At 36.3% G+C, this 23,489-nt stretch overlaps 1 protein-coding gene across 4 annotated transcripts in view; it reads left to right on the forward strand.

The window, feature by feature from the left end:
- The window catches only part of SSH2 (slingshot protein phosphatase 2), a 255,428-nt gene that overhangs the window by 70,960 nt on the left and 160,979 nt on the right, over nucleotides 1-23,489 (forward strand). The gene's annotated exons all lie outside the window — the stretch shown is intronic.

Consider the following 23,489-nt stretch of genomic DNA (forward strand, 5'->3'; position numbering starts at 1 on the left):
TCAAAGATATGCATCTCTAGACAAAAGACAGGGAAAGACAAGTTTCTGGACAAAAGAAGGAAGGAAGAGAAAAAAGGAAAGGGAAGTGAGGGAAGAAAGGAAGGAAAAAAAGGGGGGCAAAAGGAAGGAAAAAAAGAAAGAAGCAGGGAGTGTGAGGATGACAAAGAAAGAAAATCTATGAGGGTTTGGGCCAGAAGAATGCAGATCCAGTCACAGTTATGTTAATGAGGATTAGAAATTGAGGTGGTCTCTGCCCTCAGCTTCTCCTTTCAACCTAGATACCTGGCTTAACGTTTTTATCCCTTTGCTTCCCAATTTTTCTAAGTAAAAGTCTCAGTTGGAGATGTGCTGCTTTTTTGCCATGAAGCTTAATGCAGATTTGGAATGGCAAGTTTATTTTGTACTGTCACGCCCCATAGGAAACTGGACTACTCTAAATTTTTCCCCCTTATTTTATGGGTGGTTCAAGTTGGCTCTATATCAGATTGAAGCTTACAAACATGGCATACCTTTTTCTCATTTGAAGGTTTGTTCTGTGTCTTGCTATATAATAAATCCTGCTTAATAAGCTAAAAAGTATAGTTAATACAACATGCTGTATATAGGCTGAATTGGTTTTGACTGATTCGACTTTTTTCCCATGATTTTACTGAACCTAATCTCTGCCAACACATAGTTGTGACAGAGTTCTAGACACTTTGACCATAAAAGCTAAATTCTGTTTTGGTTTGTTTACTATGCATAGTAGCACTCATAAACACTCTCTCTCCAAGTAAGCTGTGCTTTTCATGTATGTCACCATAGTGCTGCCTGCTCTTAACCTGTCTTCATCTTCCTGGCACAATTTTAGGACTTTAGTCACTAATTATTTCGACTTACCCAGTTGTACTTCATTTCATGGTGATGAAAAGTCTGAAATGGCATAAATTCACTTATTGTTACTCACCAATAGCTGAAGTGGTATTCATGTCCCTAAGTCTTACAAACATTAACTGATGAATTCACATGAACACTCTTCTATTATTAACATTTTGCAGATGCCAAGCCAAATGTGGAAAGGTTCTGTTCTTTGCCCAGGGTTGTGTGATAAGCAGGGACAGTGCTGACATCACATCTCAGCTGACAACTCTTAATGAACTCATTACCAGAGGGCAGCATCATTGATGAAATATGTGCCAGGCTCCTTATGTAGTATCCTACAAAATTCATTTTGTTTGATGGGCATTAGAGTCCTAGACTTGAAATGACTTACTGTTTTTGCTGATTTTGTCTTGAAGGAACCCATGCATGAGAATCTACATAGAAAGTATTTTTATGAAGTTGGACATGCAGGGAAAGGGTAACTCTAGTTTTAATATGTTTTCTTCCTTAGAAACAGTTAAGTATATGTATTAACAGATTATTCTTTGCTTTATTTCATTGTCAGAACTTTCATTCTTTTAAGTCAGGTTTATTAGGTTTTCCTCTTTTTTTAAATTTTTTTTTTGAGAGAGAGAGAGAGAATTTTTTTTTTAATATTTATTTCTTAGTTTTCGGCGGACACATCTTTGTTTGTATGTGGTGCTGAGGATCGAACCCGGGCTGCACGCATGCCAGGCGAGCGCACTACCGCTTGAGCCACATCCCCAGCCCAGGTTTTCCTCTTCAAGAGGCAAGAGTGGTTACATGAATTGACTAGTTCTTTGAAGGTATTGGATCCTCCTGTTTTGCTTAATCAGAGAGTAGTTCTCATGTCCCTTTTCTCTTATTATTCCACTCCCATATCAAACAGGATTGAAGCATTTCTTCCTAATTTGAAGGCTTAACTTACTTTGGGGGAAAGGGGTGATTTGTAGAACAATTGCTTGAAATCCCCATTATTTAATTTTCTTTAAGGAAGTGATGTGAGATCAAATTTTTAAAAAATTTGTTCTAATTAGTTTTACATGACAGTAGAATGCATTTTGACCCATTGTACACAAATGGAGCATAACTTCTCATTCCTCTGGCTGTACATGGTGCAGAGTCACACCAGTAGTGTAATCATACATGTATATAGGGTAATAATGTCTGTTTCATTTTATCTTCCCATCCCCACAGTCCCACCCCTCCCCTCACTCCTCTCTGTACATCCAAAGTTCCTTCATTCTCTACCCCCCTTCCACTGTGGATCAGCATCTGCTTATCAGAGAAAACATTTGGCCTTTGGTTTTTTGGGATTGGCTTATTTCACTTAGCATGATATTCTCCATTTACCTGCAAATGCCATAATTTCATTCTTCTTTAAGGCTGAGTAATATTCCATTGTGTTTATGTACCACAATTTTTTTATGCATTCAAGATGTGGGATCTTGATAACTATTTAAAATAGAAATACTGATGAAAAGAGGAAGAGTAGAAGATTAAGTTAGTAACTAAAGAACTTTCTCTTCAATCCTGGCAAGTTTATTTTGTATTGCCACACTCCATAGGAAACTGGACTACTCTGAATTTTTCCCCCTTATTTTATGGGTGGTTCAAGTTGGCTATATTTCAGATTGAAGTTTACAAACATAGCATACCTTTTTCTCATTTGAAGATTTGTTCTGTGTCCTGGGGTAATTAAAGTGTGAAAATTGATTAGTTGTATTCATTCACCAAATGTACAAATCACTGGGCAAAGATCTGTGGAGGTTTGGCCTAAAAAATTTTTAAAAAATCTATGTTTGAGATTATATAGTCTAGGGCTGGGGATGTGGCTCAAGCGGTAGCGTGCTCGCCTGGCATGCGTGCGGCCCGGGTTCGATCCTCAGCACCACATACCAACAAAGATGTTGTGTCCGCTGAGAACTAAAAAAATAAATATTAAAAAAAATTCTCTCTCTCTCTCTCTCTCCTTTCTCACTCTCTCTTTAAAAAAAAAAGAGAGAGAGATTATATAGTCTATATGTCAACAAGTTAGTTTCATGGAAAGCCATGAAAAATAGAGGGGAAGATCATTACATGCAAAACATGGAAAGAAAAGAAGAAATCTGGATAAGTGGAAGGAAATTTGGCTGGAGGGATGCCTGCCTTAGATCTCCTGAGACTTTCCGGGAAGAGAAGGAGGAGTATCAAGGGGCCCCTACCCCTTCTCTGATTCCACTCAGCTTCCATGGTGCCAGATAATGGCTAGACGCTATTGTACACAAGGTTGTTGGAGAGAAGGACAGGGTTACAGTGGACTGGTAGAGGTCACAAGGAGATAATGGCCCTCATTGCAGGAGTTTTACGTTGGCTCCAGATAAGAAATGTAGGTAGTGACTAGAGCAGGTTGGTGTACTGGTGTAGCCACTGGGTCTCCTAAGGGATGGGGGAACAAATAGGAACCTCAAGAACCTTATCTACTACTATCCAGCCTAAAAGAAGAAAAGAGTAGAAGAAAAGAATACTGTGGAGAAGCTAATATTCCAATTATTGTGCTTATGGAGGTTCAGCTAGGAACAACTAGATTCATTATTATTGCATTATCATCTCTTCCTCAGAAATAGCTTATATGTTGTATTAGTTTATTTCCTATTCTTTATTTCTCTAATATACCTGTTCTTTTTTTTTTTTTTTTTTTTTTTTTTTTTTTTTTTTTTTTGGTGCTGGAGATTGAACTCGGGGGCACTGGACCACTGAGCGACATCCCTAGCCCTATTTTTATTTTATTTAGAGGTGCTTAGTGCCTCGCCATTGCTGAGGCTGGCTTTGAATTTGCAATCCTTCTGTTTTAGCCTCCCAAGCCTCTGGGATTACAGGTGTGCACCACTGCGCCCAGCTTCCCTATTCTTTTGACCCCCAACACTACCTGACTAGATAGGAAGAGGGACACGTAGGTGTCATACTATTTTTATGTTCTGTTTTATACCTTTGCTCGGTTTATTATAACTTTGTAGGGAATGCATTTTCCTTCTATGCAATCAAAAAACCTTTTATGATTGAATAGTCCAGTGAAAGGAAGAGATATATTAGCCTTTTGTGTTATTACAAAAAAATAGGGAAAAAAAAGTCCACTTTCTAGAATCAAATGGGAAAAGACAAAAAGAAAGGAAAAAAATGTAAGAATTATTTGGTTTAGGGCCGGGGTTGTAGCTTTTTGGTAGAGCGGTTGCCTAGCATGCTTGGGTTCGTTCTCTGGCAGCACATAAAAAAAATAAACAAATAAAATAAAGGTATTGTGTCCATCTACAAGTAAAAAAAAAAAAAGAATTATTTGGTTTAGGCTGGAGATGTAGCTCAATGGTAGAGTGCTTACCTACCTAGCCTGTATGAGGCCAGGGTTTTATATATATGTTTAGAATACTTTTACATTTGTTTTGTTTTGGGGGATAGAACTTAGGGCCTTACATGCTCCACCAATGAGCTACACCCCAGACCCCTTGACCCCTTTTACATTTTTCAACTACAGATTTGCATTCTCTTCAAGGTCAGGACATTGTCTCAGAAGACAATAATATGCTTTTAGAAATTGCCTTCTATGGGATTTTTTCACGTGGATTCAATTTTGTGAAATGGAAGAATGGCTTTGGGGAGAGATAATGTTTAACTTAATAATAAGTTCAAGATGAAAGATTTAATGGATGGCGTTAGAGAAAATAATGCTTAGTGAAGTTAGGGATCCCCAAAAAACAAATGTCAAATGTTTTCTCTGATATAAGGTGACTGACCCATAATAGGGTAGGGAGGGTTAGCATGGGAGGAATAGACAAACTCTAGATAAGGCAGAGGGGTGGGAGGGGAAGAGAGGGGCAGGGGATTAGCAATGATGGTGGAATGTGATAGACATCATTATCCAAAGTACATGTATGAAGACATGAATTGATGTGAACATACTTTATATACAGAGATATGAAAAATTGCTCTATATGTGTAATAAGAATTGTAATGCATTCCACTGTCATGTATTTAAAAAATAAAATCAATTAAATATTTTTTAAAAAAGAATTTAAGAATTTTAAAAAATTATCACCATTAGGGCAAGTTCTAATTCAAAGACTGCTGTGGACTAGCCAATCCATATGGATTAGAGATTAAAGGGATTGGGAAAAGTAGCATGTAATCCTAGTGATTTAGGAGGCAGAGGCAGGAAAATTGCAAGAAGGTCAGTCTCAGCAACTTAGTGAGATCCTGTCTCAAAATGAAAAGAAAATAAAAAGGATTGGGAGTAGCTCAGTGGTAGAATGCCCCTGGGTTCAGTTCTTAGTATCCCAATAAAGAAGCAAATAAAGAAAAAGATTTTAACTTTCAGGAGTCTTTTAAGAAGGCTTGTCTTTCTTATGTGTTTTAAGTTTTTGGAATAGTGTTTGGAATGATCAGAACATTAAGTGAAAGAAAAACTTCATTTAGGAAGGGAAAACTGTGTTGTCATTGTGTTAGTCAGCTTTTAGTCATTATGACCAACATATCTGACAAGAACAACTTAAAGAAGTTTATTTTGGGTTCATGATTTCAGAGATTCAGTCCATGGTTAGTTAACTCCATTGCTCTGGGCCTGAGGTAAGGCAGAACATCATGGTGGAGGAAAGCTACTGAGCTCATGAGAACAAGAAAGAGCAAAGAAAGAGAGGGGAAGGGATAGGGATAGAGATAGGCGAAGGCCATGCCCTGCAGTGACCTACTTTTTCTAGCCATGCTCCACCTGCCTACAGTTTCCACCAAGTACAGTAGTCTATTCAAATTATTGGACTGGGCATGTGTAGAGGTCTTGCTTGAAATGTGTGAAGCCCTAGGTGTTATCCCCAGCACCACAAAAAACAAAACAAAAAAACAAGAAACAAAAACAAACCACTGCTTAGATCATAACTCTCAGAATTAACCATTTTACTTCTAAATGTCCTCATATTGTCTAACATGAACTTTTTTGGGGGACCCCTCACATTCAACCCATAATAGTCATTAAATCTGTCTCTAGAGATTATAAACACAAACAAGATAAACCTACATTAAAAAAATGACAACAAATTGGTTGACTGGTATGTAGGCCAAAGAGCAAACATGTCCTACCAGTTCTGATAATTTGCATTTACCCTCTTCCTTTCTGCTCTGTCATGTGTATTTTATATTTCTTTTTTTTTCATAATCATTTGCAGAAACAACTTTTTCTAACCAACATACCCAAATATAAAAAGGGAAAAAGGAATATTTGTTCCTAAGGTGATGAATTTTATTATAGGTTTCAAATGGGCAGTTGTCAACAGCAAATAACTGTCCCATAGGAGTTCAGCATTGTTTAAATTGTTTCTGCATCACTTCTGATGCATAGTAGAGAGATTGCTCATTAGAACATGTGGTTAGAAAAGGCAGGAAAAAGTGTTGTTAGTGGCAGACATAGTTTCACCATGAAAAATATTTCTATTTTTTTCCTTTGGAGGGGGATCTGACTCTACTGGTAGGAAGCCTCTTGAGCTATTAAACTTATTTTCCTTTGTTCCAGGAAAAGATGTAAGAAACCACAGCTCAACTATTTTATCCTTAAATAATTATTATGAGAAATAATTTTGTTTTTCTTTTTTAAAGATCTTACTTATGGGTGCAGTGGCACATGCCTGTAACCAATCCCAGCTACTCAGGAGGCTGAGGCAGAGGATGCAAGTTCAAGCAGCCTCATTAACTTAGTGAGACTCTGTCTCAAAAAAAAAAAAACAACAACAAAAAGACAGGGATGTGGCTCAGGGTAAAGCACTCTTGGGTTCAATCCCCAGAACCAATAAAATAAATCTTACTGTCTTGAATGATATTTTGAGGAGAAATTAAATTTGTATTAATCTTGGGTGCAAATGCTATTTTCAACATTGGCTTTCATTCAGTGGTTCTTATTGTGGCTGCATTTTAGAATCACCTAGTCACCTTTTAAAATAATTTTCATAATAATCTTTTACCCCAGTCTGTTAAATCAGGGTGTCTGTGAGTGGGGTTCAGGTATTGATATTTTAAAAATGCTCCCAGAATTATTTTAATGCGAATCAAGTTTCAGAAACACTGTTTTTTCTCTAGCTATGCTATTTTTTTAAAAAAATTGTTTTAGTTGTTGATGGACCTTTATTTTATTTATACGTGGTGCTGAGGATCAAACCCAGTGCCTCACACATGCCAGGCAAGTGTTCCATCATTCAGCCACAGCCACAGCCATAGCCACAGCTAGCTATGCTAATTTTTGCACCTCCAAATCAGAGGTCCAATCAGCAAAATGTTTGTAACATCTATTTTCTTGAAGAGCAGATGAAATGTGAAGTAACTAGAACCTTAAGAGTAGACTTACGCATTGAACTACTAGGGTACAAGACATTTAACTTCTATTAAGTGAAATTCTTTGGTGAGGCTTCCGTTAAAAGAGGAAATTAATTGACCCAAATCTACCTAAATGAAGGGTAAGGATTTCTGAACCTCATGAAAGCATATAAAGACTGACACTGCCTGTGTGAACACTTCTAGGGAGCTAAAGAAAAAAGAAGTAATGAGCACTTTATACCTTGTATAATATATTTTATTGAAATTAAATATAAATACAGAATAGTACATTTATTTTATACTTTTCACTTTTATTTATTTGATAAATTTTTATAAATTGATGTTTTCACAAATACAGATCAAGAAATCCTATACCAACATTAAGAAATGGAATATTACTATTTATCCCAACCAGTTCCCCCTTCCACTGATTTTATTCCTCCTTTCCAGTCACCACACACCCTCCCTACCACCATGCCCAAGAATAACTACTGACATTTTGACTGCGTGCTTTTGATGTGGGCATCAGGCTGTGCTCTTAAGAGGACTCTCTGTGACTTCCTCAATCAGGGCTCAGAACCATGCAAATAGTTAAAGAGCTCTGGCTCAATGTTCAGACAACCTGGGTCAGAAACCCAGCTCTACTACTTACTGGCTATGTAACTCCACTTCTCTAAGTCTCACTTCCCAAATGTGTAAAATGGGGATACTAATACTGGTCTATGGATTCGTTGTTAGACATCATAAATGAGATAATTTATGTTAAGCACTAGGGAGCCTCGCACATTATCTGAATTGAGTAGAGAGCTGGGACAGTTTTAAGATTCCCTTGTGTCAACTGAGGCAGTGTTGCTATTGTCTGGGGGTGCATTTAAATTCATACTTAAGGTCTGGAGGGAAAGAGAAAAGTGAGCATCCTGACCAGCTTTCCTTTTCATCAACATCCCAATTTCGGCTTATGTCATGACTAACACATGGTAACTTCTAAAATATATTTTTTTAAATTCATAAAATGGCAATCTATTGAAAGGCCAAATAGTTCTCATTCATTTTTATATTCTCCATAGCTCCTAGCACAATGATTTGCAAATTGGAATCAAATAATGATGCTTCAGGCATGTCATGCTTTCCTGTGCTGGATTTGTATCTAATTTCTCACAAACCAGAGTCATATTTTTGAGACTTCTGGCATTAGATAATTCAGAATGTGCAGAGAAACAATTGTAGGCAAAACCCAGGTGTTTGGTCTAATTTGCACTGTTGCCCAAATCAAAGCTCCAACTGTTATTTTGCTTCCATAATCTGAGACAAGACCAGCTGAGGCATACTTACTGCTTCTTTTAGCTTGAGAAAGCAAAGGAAACAGGATTTGGTGGGACTTGTAGGTTTTTATCATTAATAAAATTGACAGAATTTTAAAGATAATATCTTGGAGGAAAATTTAGCCTTTAGAAGGGGTGGAGCAAGCAAGACAACTTATTGAGTACTTACTATGTGACAGAAATTGTGCTCAATAGTTTTTATACAATTTTGTATTGAATCTTTAGGGTAAATACTTTTGGTAGTCCCTGTTTAAATGTGAGGAAGCAGGCTTGCCTAAGGTATGTGACCCTGCTGATATTGAGAGCTGATTTTGCAGGACACTTCCACTTTGAGCTCTTAACCTTAAGGTGGATTGCTTTTCCTTGAATGGAATATTATTATTCTGGTGCTTATAGGTCAGGGACAAATTTAATAGTGGTTTTCAACTCTGGCTTAAAGCTTTTTTTAAAAATGCATAAACTGAAGTATTACTTTAGGAGGTCTCTCATTTAGTAGGTCTTGGATGAGGCTCAGCATTTTTGTTCTTTAAAGGTCTATAGGTAGTTGTGCAGCCGGAGTTGAGAATCATGATTCTTAGAAATTTACTAGGGAGGAATTATAAGATTATAGATTTGGAAGCATCTGAAAACTGAATTTAGAATATTGTAAAGACTGTTGGTAAAGTGTAGAGAGGAGGAGATAGGTTAATAAATCAAATTTTATGTTTTGGGATGTAAGTGACTGGAAATTGGATATATCAGTGAGGTGTTTCACAGATTAATTCTCCATTCTTCCTCTGGATTATGAGCCCAGTTCTCTACATCCACATCCCCAGCTCTTTTTCCTATGAATTTCTAGGGTGCTTCCACTGTCACCGTCAAGCATAATCTTTCTTATGCCTGGTTTGCTCTCTCAGATCTCTCTCATCAAAGACCTACCTACCATTTTCTCAGTGCTTCCATTGGAGCTGTTATTTCAGGGCTATTAAGCAGGAATTGCTGACTGTGGAGAGAACAGGGGATGACTCTTATTAAGACAAGTGCTGTAATAGAGTTTAAGTTTAATAAATTCTTTTTTTTTTTTTTTGTACTAGTGATTGAACAAGGGCACTTAACCACTGAACCACATCCCCAGCCCTTTTATTTTGAGACAGGATCTCTCCAAGTTGCTTAGAGCTTCATTGATTGCTGAACTTGCTATCCTCTTGCCTCAGCCTCCCACTTGCTGGGATTACAGGCATGCACCACCATGCCCAGTGAGTTTAATAAATTCTTAATCTCAGTAGATCCTGTCTTCCAAGTCACTCCCAATGCCTTTGTATATTTTCTCAAAGTTTGCTTTGGTGGTATGGAAATAGTAGTAATTCTTAAGTTGAATTAAAAAGGCCACTACTTGCTGAGAACTATATATAACTAAAATAATGGCTAACATATGTTGAGTACCAACCATACACCAGGCCCTGAACCAAGTGTTTTTAACATGTATCATCTCACATTGCATTTCTGATGTCAGTAGTATTATTTATCCCTATAATTCCATAATTATTTGAGTCTCCTCTGTGGTAGGCACCAGTGTAGGCATATCCAGTGGTGAATAAAGCAAACCTTCCCTTTGTGGAATTTGTAGTCCATTGGGGAAGACAGATAATAAATAAATATTCAATTATAAAATTTGATAGTGTTAGGAGAAATATAAGTAAGGAAATAGTTATGAAGAATAACAAGACAGAATAGCCATTTAGATAGGGCTGGGGATGTGGCTCAAGCGGTAGCGCGCTCGCCTGGCATGCGTGCGGCCCGGGTTCGATCCTCAGCACCACATACAAAGAAAGATGTTGTGTCTGCCGAAAACTAAAAAGAAATAAATATTAAAAAATTCTCTCTCTCATAAAAAAGGTTTGTTTAAAAAAAAACAACAGAATAGCCATTTAGATAAAGTATGGTCAAGAGGACCTCTCTAACAAGATAATGCTTTAGTTCAGAATAATTAAGGGATTTGCTTAGGGTCACACTTCTAGTAAGTGATGAAGTTCAAGTGTGATTCTCAAGGCTATGCTCACTATGCTCAGACACATGATTGAAATGCACCCCAGACTGTGATTCTTCTTTCTGAGCCTCTCAGTATTCATACCATGAAACTACCAGATTTTCAAAAGGGCATCATAACATTTATAAATAATAATTATAATAATAAGATAATTCTTTCAAAAAAACCTGTCTCTTGAATGTTCTTTTAAAGAGAATCTTTGGAGGCAGCAAAAAAGACTACAAACAGGATATGAATTTCAGCAAATGATAGACTTAGCAGAAAATCTGCTAGGTACTGGGCTAGGTACATTTGCATGGGAAAGTGCCCTCCTGGCATACATGGGCTAGGAGCTGGAGTTCCACTTTGGATCAACATCTCATTTCCTGGCCTTACTTGAACTTAACATGCAGGGCCTGAACCAGGAGCCCAGCAGAAGACTGTTCATGGAAGAAACTAACCACAAGGTGTTATGTTAGGTGATGGCTAGAACAACCAGGTACTTGGAAAGAATGTGGGGACAAAGGGAAATTCTACCCTTGGGAAAGAAACAGTGAAATACAATCTTGAATTTAATTGCTATGTTCTTCTTCCAACTCCATTGCAAGACTTTGTTAGGCTATTACTTTTTTAGGCTTTTCCAGAAGAGTACCTCTGAACTACCCTTTGTTCCATAAAAAAAAAATCTATTCACATATTCTTTTTCCTCCAGGAAATAACAGCAATTCTTAGGCTGGTCAGATTCTGTGGACATGTAATACAGGTTTTCTGACTCTGGATTATGAGCCCAGTTCTCTAGACTTGAATAATGCCTAGAATAAACTGGAGAGGTTTCATGTATCATATTTATATAAGCATATTACTTAATAATTTTATTGGTGAAGATTGTAAATTAGTTTGATCCTGGAAATCTTACAGTTTAAAGTTATAATAATGTTCAAATCCTTTAATCCAGAAATCTAATTTTTAAAAAAAACTTTTTTTCTTAATTGTAGTTGGACAGAATACCTTTATTTTATTTATTTATTTTTATGTGGTGCTGAGGATCGAACCCAGTGCCTTGCATGTGCAAGGCGAGGGCTTTACCACAACCCCAGCCTCCAGAAATCTAATTTAAATTTTTTTTTGTTTTTTTATTATTAAATTATTTATTCTAATTTGTTATACATGATGGCAGAATGTAATTCATGTCATATTACACACATAAGCACAATTTTTCAAGTCACTGATTGTACACAAAGTATTTTCACACCATTCATGTCTTTATACATGTACTTAGGGTAATGATGTCTCACTCATTCCACCATCATTCCTACCCCGTTACCCCTCCTTTCCCCTCCATCCCCTTTGCCCTATCTAAAGTTCCTCCATTCCTCCCATGCTCCCTGACTGTTGCCATTATGAGTCAGCATCCTCATATCAAAGAAAACATTCAGCCTTTGGTTTTTTGGGATTGGCTTGCTTCACTTAGCATTATATTCTCCAACTTCATCCATTTACCAGGAAATGCCATGATTTTATTCTCTTTTAATGCTGAATAATGTTCCATTGTATATATATGCCAAAGTTTCCCTGAATATGTTTAGTAACGGGGAGGAAATGGTCAAGTAAATATGGTAATATTAACTCAATGAAGCCATTAAAATTGTAACTTTAAAACTATAAAAAGCTATAGTTTCATGAGAAATTGTATATGAAACATTAAGTGAAAAAGGCAAATAAATGGGAAAAGTAAAGTTGCATCTCTACTTCACAAAATAAATTACAGATGAATCAGTTTAATGTAAAAAAAAATTGACACTGTAAGGAGGAACACAAGAGGAGAAAAATTGTAAATTGTCTTTGAATAGATAACTTTTAAAAATGTGACACAAAACCCAGAAAACACAAAAGAAAGTATTGATAAATTGAAGTATCTGAAGTCAAAAAATTCTACATTAATAAAAGATTGTAGCCAGGCGCAGTGGTACATGCCTATAATCCCAGTGGCTTGGGAGGCTGAGGCAGGAGGATCCCAACTTCAAAGCCAGCCTCAGCAAGTTAGTGAGGCTCAAAGCAACTCAGTGAGACCCTGTTTCTGAATGAAATATTTTTTTTTTAAAGGCGCTGGTTATATGATTCAGTTGGTAAAGTGCCCCTGGGTTCAATCCCTGGTACCCTCCCGCCAAAAAAAAAAAAAAAAAAAAAAAATGTATAGACAAAGTGAAAAGAAAAAAACAACAAATTGGGAAAAGATTTTCAACACATGGTAAAAGGTAGTTTCTATAATAAACAAGAGGCCTTACATAAAAACAGTTTCAGGTAGTGAGAATATGAAGGGCCTTTGGATAGTTTGATATTATTATTATTTTAGAGTCAATTTTTTAAAAAATTCACTGTAGATTTTTAATAATAAAGTAATCTAGGATTCTCTGGGGCTTTAGGTATAACTTAGAATCTCTTACAGTTTTAAGGATGGGAGAACAGAAAATACTGTATTTGCCCTAAGTTAATTCTGGAGAGAAGAGGCTTTTGTCACACTTATTTCTCTACCTCTTTCTCCACCACATGAGCTTGAATCTATAGGTTACTGTGAAGTCTGGGAACTGGTTATCATAGTTTGTCTGTGGAAATGTTTACTAATCCCCAGAGGCAATTTCTTTCCAATTTTTTTTTTGTACATATACACCTGCTTTTTTTCCTTCTCAAGAAATTTATTTAACAATAGCAGACTCACACCTGGGCCATTTTTAGATGCCTTAAGGGTAAGCTACAGAACAGCCAGGACTATTTTAAGCAACTCTGGCTTTCAGAATTTATGGTCCTTCCTGTTGTGAACTCCATAGAACAAGAAAATATCGATTAAAATCCACTGTAACATTAATCAAGTGTGATATTGCTTTGTAGTAATATTTTAAATTCTATCATGCAAAGTTATGTTCAGGACAAATGATTAGTCTCCATCTCTCATTAAGTACTACTGTTTAATTTCTTTCTCTTTTGTGTTTTCCACTGGTCTGGTTCTATAGCTGTACCTTGAACTAATTAAACTGGAGCATTTGCATCAGGCATAATACCAAAAGCAGAGCAGAACTAGCCTGGGCACTTCCTTCATTGACTGTATTCACATTTTCTTACCAGATGCCTATGTCTTAGGGAATGACCATAGTTTAGTTTCTACATCTTGTGTATATGGTTAGCTTTAACTCATTTTTTCTTTTAACAAATGTGTACAGGGTACTTCCTATGTGCTAGACACTGTACTAGTTGCTAGGGATATAATGTTGCATGACAAACATGGTTCTGCCCTTTGAAACTTAAGAACTAATGGAGAAAGATGGCATTAAACAGCTAATTTTGCAGTAAATTTAAAAATTATGATAAATTCTGCAAAGTCAAAAGCACACAATACTATGAGAATACTGCTAGCAGGGACCTAACTCACTTTGGAGGAGGAGAAATGTAAGGATTAGTGGTCAAGAGAAAGCTTCCTTGGGGAACTAATATTTTGAGTTGTACGCTGAATGATGAGTCAGAATCAATCAGGGAAAAGTCAGGTGAGGAGAGTGGGGAAGATAAAACTTAAAGGTCAGTAAACTGCATTCAAGGAACAGAAGGAAGACCAATGAGACTAGAACACAGAAAGTAAGGGGCAAAATAACTCAAAATGGTGCTGGTAAAGTTAGCAAAGGCCATGTAAGTGCAGACTCCAAAGAGCAAAATTAAGTATCTTGATCTTTATTCCTTTGACAATAAGAAGCCACTTGGTTGGGGTTTGACCAGGTTGACTTTTTTTTTCTTTTTTTTTTTTATTGATTATTTAAAGCATTACATAGCTCATGATATATCATCTTTCATACATTTGACTCAAATTGTGTTTTGAACTCCCATTTTCACCCCAAATACAGATTGCAGAATCATATCTGTTACATATTCACATTTTTACATAATGCCATATTAGTGACTGTTGTATTCTGCTACCTTTCCTATCCCCTACTATCCCCCCTCCCCTCCCCTCCCATCTTCCCTCTCTACCTCCCCTGCTGTTGTTCAATTCTCTCTCTCTTTTTTTTTTTTTTTTTTTTTTAAAAAAAAAGGTCTCACTGGCTTTACTATGGAGAATGGGCTGGCTGGCTAGCTTCCTTCCCCTCTCTCTCTCTCTTTCTCTTTCTTTCTTTCTTTCTGCCATTGATATTTGGGGCTTCATATTCCTGTGATTTGGTTTAGTTTGCTTAATAAAAGGGAAGTTGACAGAAAGGGAGTATGGTGTGCTGGTCAAGAATGTGTGACCCTGGATAAATTACTTTCTTTCTCTTAGTCCAAATGTCTTTGTCCAAAGAATGGAAATAATAAGTAGTATACCTGCCTTTTAGGGTAATTGTGACAATTCATTAAATAATGCCTGTTGACACATTGTATAAGCCTTTAAAAATGTTAATCACTGTTACAGTCCAACAATTTTATGAAGGGTTCAGATAGTCCTCTGGAAACTACCTACTCTTTGAGGCTGGATGGAATAGCATTTCATCCATTGGTCACATATGGACTTGTCTAGCCACCACTATTGGACTTTAGGAATTGCGCCTCATAGTTTAATTCTACAAATGTCATTTGGAGATGGAAATGGAAGCTAAGGAAGAGTTGCTTTCTTTAACCCTAGGTGTGGTTTTGCTTTGAAGCTGTTTTTTTTTTTTTTTTTTTTTTTTTTTAATAAATACCAATGAAACTGTTGCTGTTGCTTGCAGGAAATTTGTTAGAATGTAGTTAGTTGCTTGGAAACGTCTATCTCTTTGTTTCCCACAATACTAGGTATCTAATGTGTGTAATTATATTGCTGAGCAAAGCTTCAGGTTGATCAAGGTTAATTGTTGACAGTATTTGAAATGTTAATAATGTCTAAACAAAACTGCTTTTCCAAAATAGATTGTTCTAGCTTCATAAGAGATTTAAATACTATTGATTTCCTCATTCAGCAAGATATAATTCTAGGCCTGGAAACTGGGATCTTCTGATTTAATATCTTCTAAGGAATTAGTACGCAGAAGATGTGCTTTCTCTTCCTCTTTTGAATTTACATCACTTGCTTACAAGGATTTTAACTACCTGATTTTTGTTATCTTTAACCTGTCCTCTAAAATATACATTTTTGCCATAAGTTCATTTTGTGAAACTAGGAAGAGGGACAAAAGCATATCCTTTTTCTGTAAGAGCCCTGGGGAGGGGATCTTATAACAATAGAAGAGAGGTCAATAGAGTAGAGAAAGGGGATTGAGAGAAAGGAGAGGAGGGGATGGAGAAGTACTAGGGAATGCATTCTACCAAACTGAGTTATTTGCATGTATGAATACATGACAATGAATCCTGCTTATATGTATAATTTTAATGTACTAATTAAAATAATAATGATAATAGAAGGAAGGAAAATCAGTAGGGTATTAGGGGATCAGAGAGGGTCTAGGAGGAGAGGGAAAGGAAAGGTATTGGCGAATGTGCATGTACAAATGTGTCATTATGAATCCCACTATTATGTATAATTATAATGCACACTCAAGAAAAAGTCCTGGGGAGTTTTGAGTGGGTGACAGTCTATTCTAAAAGTTCACAGATTCTGCCCAGAGAGTCTGTTTTGTGTTTAACTTTGCACTGTAGCTTAAGAACATAAGAGGGCTGAATTTTAAAGAAAATGATACTGCCAAGTGCTATGAAAAGGAAAAATTTAGTGTCTTATGGAGTCAGTGAGAGTTCATTGTAGTCAAGTTCATTTACTGAATTTACTAAAGACTTCTTGTGGTGATATAGTTCACAGATGATGAGTATTCCATTTTTAAAAATACAAGTGACCTTTGATCTTTTTCTTTCTCTTGTCCAGAATGATGGCTCTACCTACATCATTGCCTTTTCCATTACTTAGCACTCAAGACCCCAAAGCATTGGCTAAATTGTTTGGGCTGTGGGGAGAGTGTTAGGTGAGAAAAAAAAATTGACTAAAAATAAAATTTTATCTAGCTGTTATAGAAAGCTAAACAGATATCCTACCATATGTGACTATCTTCTTTAAAATGATTAAGTAAATACATGAAGTACTAATAAAACCTGAAGTGTATAGGCTTATATTGATGCAGACCTCTGTTTTCTTCTTCTTCTTAGAAGACTATCTCCACCAACCTTATTGTTATAGGTTGGATCTAGAATGTCCTACAAAAACTTGAGTGTTGGGGCTGGGGTTGTGGCTCAGTGGTAGAGCACTTGCCTTGCACACATGAGGCACTGGGTTCAATCCTCAGTACCACCTAAAATAAATAAATTAGTAAAACAAAGGTAATGTGTTCATGTTCAATTTTTAGAAATTTTCCAAAAACATTTAAATAAAAAAAGCTCATTTGTTGAAGTCTTGGCCCTCAATGCAGCAATGTGCAGAGGCGGGGTTTTTAGGAAGAGATTGGATCATTAGAGCTTTAATCTCATCAGTGAATTAATCCATTGATGGGTTATTATTATTATTACTATTGTTGTTGTTGTTGTTGTTATTATTATTTGTACCAGGTATTGAACCCAGGGATACTCAACCACTGAACTACATCCAGCCTTTTTTATTTTTTGATCTTTTTCTTTCTCTTGTCCAGAATGATGGCTCTACCTACATCATTTTTTTCCCGTTACTTAGCACTCAAGACCCCAAAGCATTGGCTAAATTGTTTGGGCTGTGAGGAGAGTGTTAGGTGAGAAAGAAATTGACTAAGTTGCTTAAATTGTTGAGGCTGGCCTCAAACTTGAGATCCTAATGCCTCTGCCACCCAAGTCACTGGAATTGCAGGCGTATGCCACTATGCCTGACTGGATTCAAATTTTAAGGACATATTGGGAGATATTGGCTGAATTCATAATTTTAATGAATTATTGGGAGATAATAGAAATTATAGGAGATAGGACCTAGTTTGTAGGGTGGGTCCTTGTGGGGTTTGTCCTTGGAAATTATATCTTGTCTACACCCTGTTCTTTTTCTTTCTATTTCCCTACTGTCATGAAGGTGAGCAGCTTTCTTCTGCCATGCCCTTCTGCTATGTTTCTACCTTGGAGCCAGCTGACGATGGATTGAAACCTGTGGGCCAAAATAAATCTTTCCTCCTTTAAGTTGATTTTCTCAGGTTATTTGTCACAGCAACAAAAAACTGACCAATATACATACCATGTACATATTAGTATGTTGTAGCTATGTTGGGTTTTTATTTTCTGTAGTCATTCATTCTTTATTTTTTAATCTATATTATTTCTTTCATTTGTTTCAGTGTTTGTCCTGCCCAGCTCTAAAAAGCTGTGCTGAGGATTGTGTTAGGTCACAATGTGTGTCACTTGGAACTTTCTAGAAAATGAACATTTTATTCCTGTATAAATTCCAAATTTTAGAAGAAATGACAATGGGAAAACCAAGTTCATTTTGTTTCTGTTGACTATACCTATAATTGAAAAAGGAATTATTTTTTAAAAAAATAGATCTTTCTTTATGTGTGGTACTGAGAATCAAACCCAGCATCTTACACATGCTAGGCAAGCGCTCTACCACTGAACTGCAACCCCAGCCCAAGAAAAAGGAATTCTGAATGAGCCACTTAATATGTGCCAAGTACTTTTCTAGTTGCTTAAGATGCATCTGTTAACAAAACCAAAAATCACTACCCTTGTAAGCAAATAGTTTGATGCCTGTTATCATTTCTTTCCTTTGCAAGGAAAGAATTAGACCCAAATTCAAATGCTAGCACTACTACATATTGTCTGTGACTTTGGAAAGTCACTTCTCTTACTGTGAGAAGCCTAGTAATCATGTTGCCTTGTTATCATTCATATAGAATCTCAAAAATCATGCATTGCATTAATTCTATAAAGGGGAATTTCCTTTAAATTGCTTGAATTTGTACTCAGAAGTGATCTATGTAGAAAAACTTAGGAAAATTTGCCCAGGATTTACCCATATGTGTTCCCTAGTATGTGTTTTTACAACTATTCTAGCTTAATATCAACAATAATTAAATTTTTAGCATGAAAGCCAATACTACGTGATTTTATATTTACAGAATTTAGTCTCACACATGTCATCAGTGTTGAGAGAAATGATGTAGAAAATGAAAAAAATGGAGTTCTTTGGATGGATAGTTTTTTGTTGGTATGGTATGTATCTCTTCCTTTTGGGATCTCTGTCTGCATTACTCCATATGGTTTTGGTGGGACAAAAAATCATTACGCTTTGCTTTTCTATCATTAAATGGTCATATCCCCATAAATTCATGTCAAGTTGGTCAATCAAAGTACTACTTTTCCCCAGATATCATGGTGGTGCATGATCCAAACAGAATCAATCTGTTATATTGATATAGATGTTAGAAGTAGAAAGGATTGATTTTTTTTTTTTTTTTTTTTTTTTTGTACCAGAGATTGAACTCAGGGGCACTCAACCGCTGAGCCACATCCCAGTCCCATTTTGAATTTTATTTAGAGACAGGGTCTCACTGAGTTGCTTAGCACCTCGCTTTTGCTGAGGCTGGCTTTAAACTCACAATCCTGCCTCAGCCTCTCCAGCCTCTCCAGCCTCTGGGATTATAGGCATGCGCCCCTGCACCGGGCAAAAGACCAGGGTGGGGTGGGGGGGGATCAAGGGGCTGGAGTAGTGGCTACTCCAGCCTCTTGATCCCCCCCCCCCGCCCCGCCCCACCCTGGGCTTTGATTATGTATACTTAGAATGGTTGGTGGAGACAGTCTGCCTGAGAATAAGAAAAAAGCAAGGGGTGGGCATAGGGGAGAGGAGTCTTAATAATATCATTGCATTTTTTAATTTTCCCTGAGTTTAACTGTGTGAAACTTAAACCTTTTTTGTTCTTCATAAGTCAGATTGTTTCTAACTGAAGTATATTAAATAACAGTATTTTTGTGATTGTGGGTAGCCATTTGTGTTTGCCAATATTTCTGGTTCTCTTTCTCTTACATACTGGTAGTATTATTCTTCCTTGGAAATTGGAAATAGTCATGTAATGGCAAATGATATATAAATGATATTTGTCATTGCTAATTGGAAGGCTTTAAGTCTTAAGAACTGAAGCATGATTCATTAGATTCAATTCTCCCTGCCATAGAAACCAGTCTAAAGAGAGGACAACATGGAGCTGATTCTCCACCACCCTAGGATGGATATGTAACATAAATGAGAAACTACTGTTATTTTAAGCCACTGAGATTTTGATGCTGTATGTTATTATAGTCCATCTGACCAATTATGTGTAGAATAGATTTTTCTATATTGAAATTTTCTAAAATTTTAGGTGAAAAATATTTTAGTAAAACATCTAAACACAGGATGAGACAATATTTTAGTATACATAGTTGTTCTGCTTCAGTAATAAGCTATAGCAAGCAGTAATGTTTCTGGCTTAACATACAGGAACTAAACCTACTTTTTGAACTGTCACCTCTGACCAAATTATAATTGCCTTATTTCATATCATTTGGCAGGACAAAGTCTATAATGGTAGGTATGTAAGCACTTTAGACTTGACCATTACAGTTCCTCTTATGTGGGCAGGATAATGATGGCATCTCCTAAAGCAGGTCTTACTAGTCAAAATTAGAGAAACTAGACAAGTAGGAGGAAAGGGTTCAAGGACAGGTTGAACAAAAACCTGATTAGTAGCCACATAATGTATCAGTATTGAAGCCTTAAAGTGGACAGAGCCCTTGATTGATAACTTATATCAAGGAATATGCTTAGAGTCTGTAAAGTTGATATTTAATATAAGTAGTAGTAAGCTCTGCAAACATGAGCATCCTGTTTGAGCTGAATTAGAGTATTAGTGCCATTGCCATTTATTCATGTCATATAAAACAGCATCTCTTCTACCCCTGCCTCCATCCATCCCAATCCTCGACTTATAGGCAATATATAAATTTTTTTCATGGAATTTCAGGGAATAGTTTGCCAAATATTTGTATAATTATTATAATAATTATAGTTTATAATGAGGAACAACATATTCTTATGGGCAGAGCACACTCTAGTCATTTGTCATTTAATCTTTGGGGTTTACCTTTCTATACCTGTAATAAAAATAAACATTTTTCTTCTTACCTCTCTCTCCTTGGGAGAATGGGGAGTTGTGGTACATAATGTGTTTATCAGAACTCTTGGTTAATAGAAACTGACCAAATAAAATAAAGGTTATTTTGGAAGTTAAATTTAAGATATAATTGGATTTAGGGCATCAGATTATTTCATAAGAAGAATCTCTCTTCACCACATACCTTTTCTTTTTATCTGTGTTGGTTTTATTTTTGTGGGGACCCTCCCTATGAAGCAAAGAATACAGCTATTTACAGTCCTTTCTGTATTTATTTTTACCAGCTTACTCACCCTAATATAATGATACCGTGTGTGTGTGTGTGTGTGTGTGTGTGTGTGTGTGTGTGTGTGGTGTTTGGGTTACTGGGGAGAGAACCACAGGGATGTTTTAGTCCTGAGCTACATCGTACCCAGGTCTCCCAGTTCTGCCTTTTTTTTTTTTTTATTTAATGTTGTGATCGTGTCTAAGTTGCTAAATCTGTCCTTGAACTTTTGATCTTCCTGCTCCAGTCTCCCCAGTAGCTGAGATTGTCACCATGCCTGGCAAGATACCTTTGCTTCAGTAGTTCCAGCAGGAGAATAGAAAAGGATGGTTCCCTGAAAGAAAATAAGAGTATAATTGTCATCATCAGAAAAGGAATTGATGGGGCAGGCAAAACCAACAAATTTTTATTATATATAAATTAAACTTGTAGAGTATACAACTATACTACAGATACAATTGTCTGTAGCAGACACAGGTGATTAAAAATTCATGTTCTTACACCATTCCTAATAGAAACTTCTGTTTTGTTCAGATAGGTCTCCATTTCTTCCCTGTAGCTACATAACTCAAGGAAGATTAGACCAGTCCCAGCCCATGAGTCCTGATTAGACCCAGTCAGCCAGGGAGTATAGTCCCATTGTCATAGCTTGATTTGGGTATGAAACATGATCCAGTTAAGGACAGTGAGATGAAAAAGTATGCTTGGGGGTGGGGGCAGACTTCTCAGATAATTTTCCTTGTACTTAAAAAAAATGTGAAGATCTGTTTTCCTCAGCTGTTGTTGGGTATATATGTAATCAATCTTGACTCTGGCCATCATCTTGAAGCCATATTAACCTGGCAAAGCAGAAACATGAGAAAAACTGTATCCTTGATAGAGTTCAGACACTGAATTTCCTTTTGTTATGTAACATTATGCTTTTCCTTATTGTTTAAACTATTTAAGGTAGTTTTTTTTTTTTTTTTAACTACTTGAGACTGAAAAAACATGAGTCATAGTACAGGTAATTGTGCATTCCTCAGTGAGGAAAAAAGCTCTTAAAGGGCAATATAGTTCCCCTGGACCTGTTATAGAGCTTTACACATCGTTGAAGCTCAGTAAAATATTTGTTATATAATCATGGTTGTTTTTACTTGTATTTGAAATTAAAGCAATAAAAAAAAAGACACCTTTCTTTCTCCTTCTCTAACAATTTAATTCAAAAGCCACTAGATAGAACTAAGAAGGATAGGTGTCTGTGGCCCAGACAGGGATACTGGAATTCAACTGAGGTGAGAAGGGCATTCACATGGGGAGGTACCCTGAAGCTGGATGTGAAAGCCTGATCAGGGTGAGGATGGGACCCCTGTGGGAGAGGAGGTGTTAGAGCATAAAAAATGTGAGAAAGGCATCCACAAAGAGGGGCACTGGCTTAGTGCAAAGTGTCAGAGCCTGAGTGGGGTGTGCTTACTTTTTTGTTGCTCTGGAAATTCTGTTACTTTATAATAGAAAATAGGTGCTCAAAATGCACCTGTATTTTATTTTTTTAAACTGTGATAAGGTTAATATTCCTAATGCCTCTTTTTAATATGAAACTATTGTTTGTTTGATTATATTATGTGAAATTCCTCAAACATGTCTGAATAAAGCAACCCTACCTTCACAGAAAGCATTATTTTCTATAATGCATAAATTTAATTAATTATACCTAATCTACTTTTCATCTCTATAGAAAATGTTTTTCATTTTAGTCTTCACTGGAGTAGAACTGAAGTATTTCATTTTCTCAAAATTGTACTATGTACTTTAAGTTTCAAAGGCAACCTGGAGGAAATTGTCTTTTGAGGAAAAAAATATCAGGCTCTCTGGTTTCCCTCCCAAATTCTTTGATTTTTGTGAGCAAAAGTTTCTGCTCATCATTAATACCAACACAACAGCAAGTGTAGTTGCAGTCACTTTGCAACTGTATTAAATAGTCAAGATTAAATAGTTAAGATTACTCTATTTTATTAATGATAAATGTGGTCAATCTTAGGTTCCACTGTGATCTTCGGGCAGAGGTAAAGTAAGGTTGATTTTTCCAAAGCCAAGAGCTGTATACTGTTCAATCAAGGAGCTTTTGTGAAAATAAAGGTTATAGAAAATGAGGATCCAAAAAAAGGGTTTTTTTCAATAATTATGTGGCTTTTTAACAAAAGCTTTCTATATCTAGTAATATATACCACTTAAGATATGTTTAATGAAGCCAAGGAACTGTAATACTTTTTAAACTAAATGCCAGTCTTGGGTGACTAGTAGGCCACATGTCACTGGGAATATTAAAGGGAGTGAGGTACTGCATAAGGAGTTTACAGCATTTTTTAATTCACAGAACAAAATGCATTGAATGTCAGAGCATTGGTGTTTTTTGTTTTTACAAAATTAACCCTGGTTATTGTTAACTTGTTTCTAGTTTTGTTTTTTTACATGCTGGGGATTGGATCAGGGCCTTGGGCATGCTAGGCAAACATTCTACCATTGGGCTGCATACCCACTCCTTCCTTTTTTAAAAAAAAAATTTTTTTCATTATATTTTTATTTATTTATGTATTTATTCATTCATTCATATGTAGTGCTGAGGATCAAAC

The sequence above is a fragment of the Spermophilus citellus genome, assembly GCF_964194105.1.
Source record: "Spermophilus citellus genome assembly, chromosome: 17".
In the NCBI taxonomy this organism is placed as follows: Eukaryota; Metazoa; Chordata; class Mammalia; order Rodentia; family Sciuridae; genus Spermophilus; species Spermophilus citellus.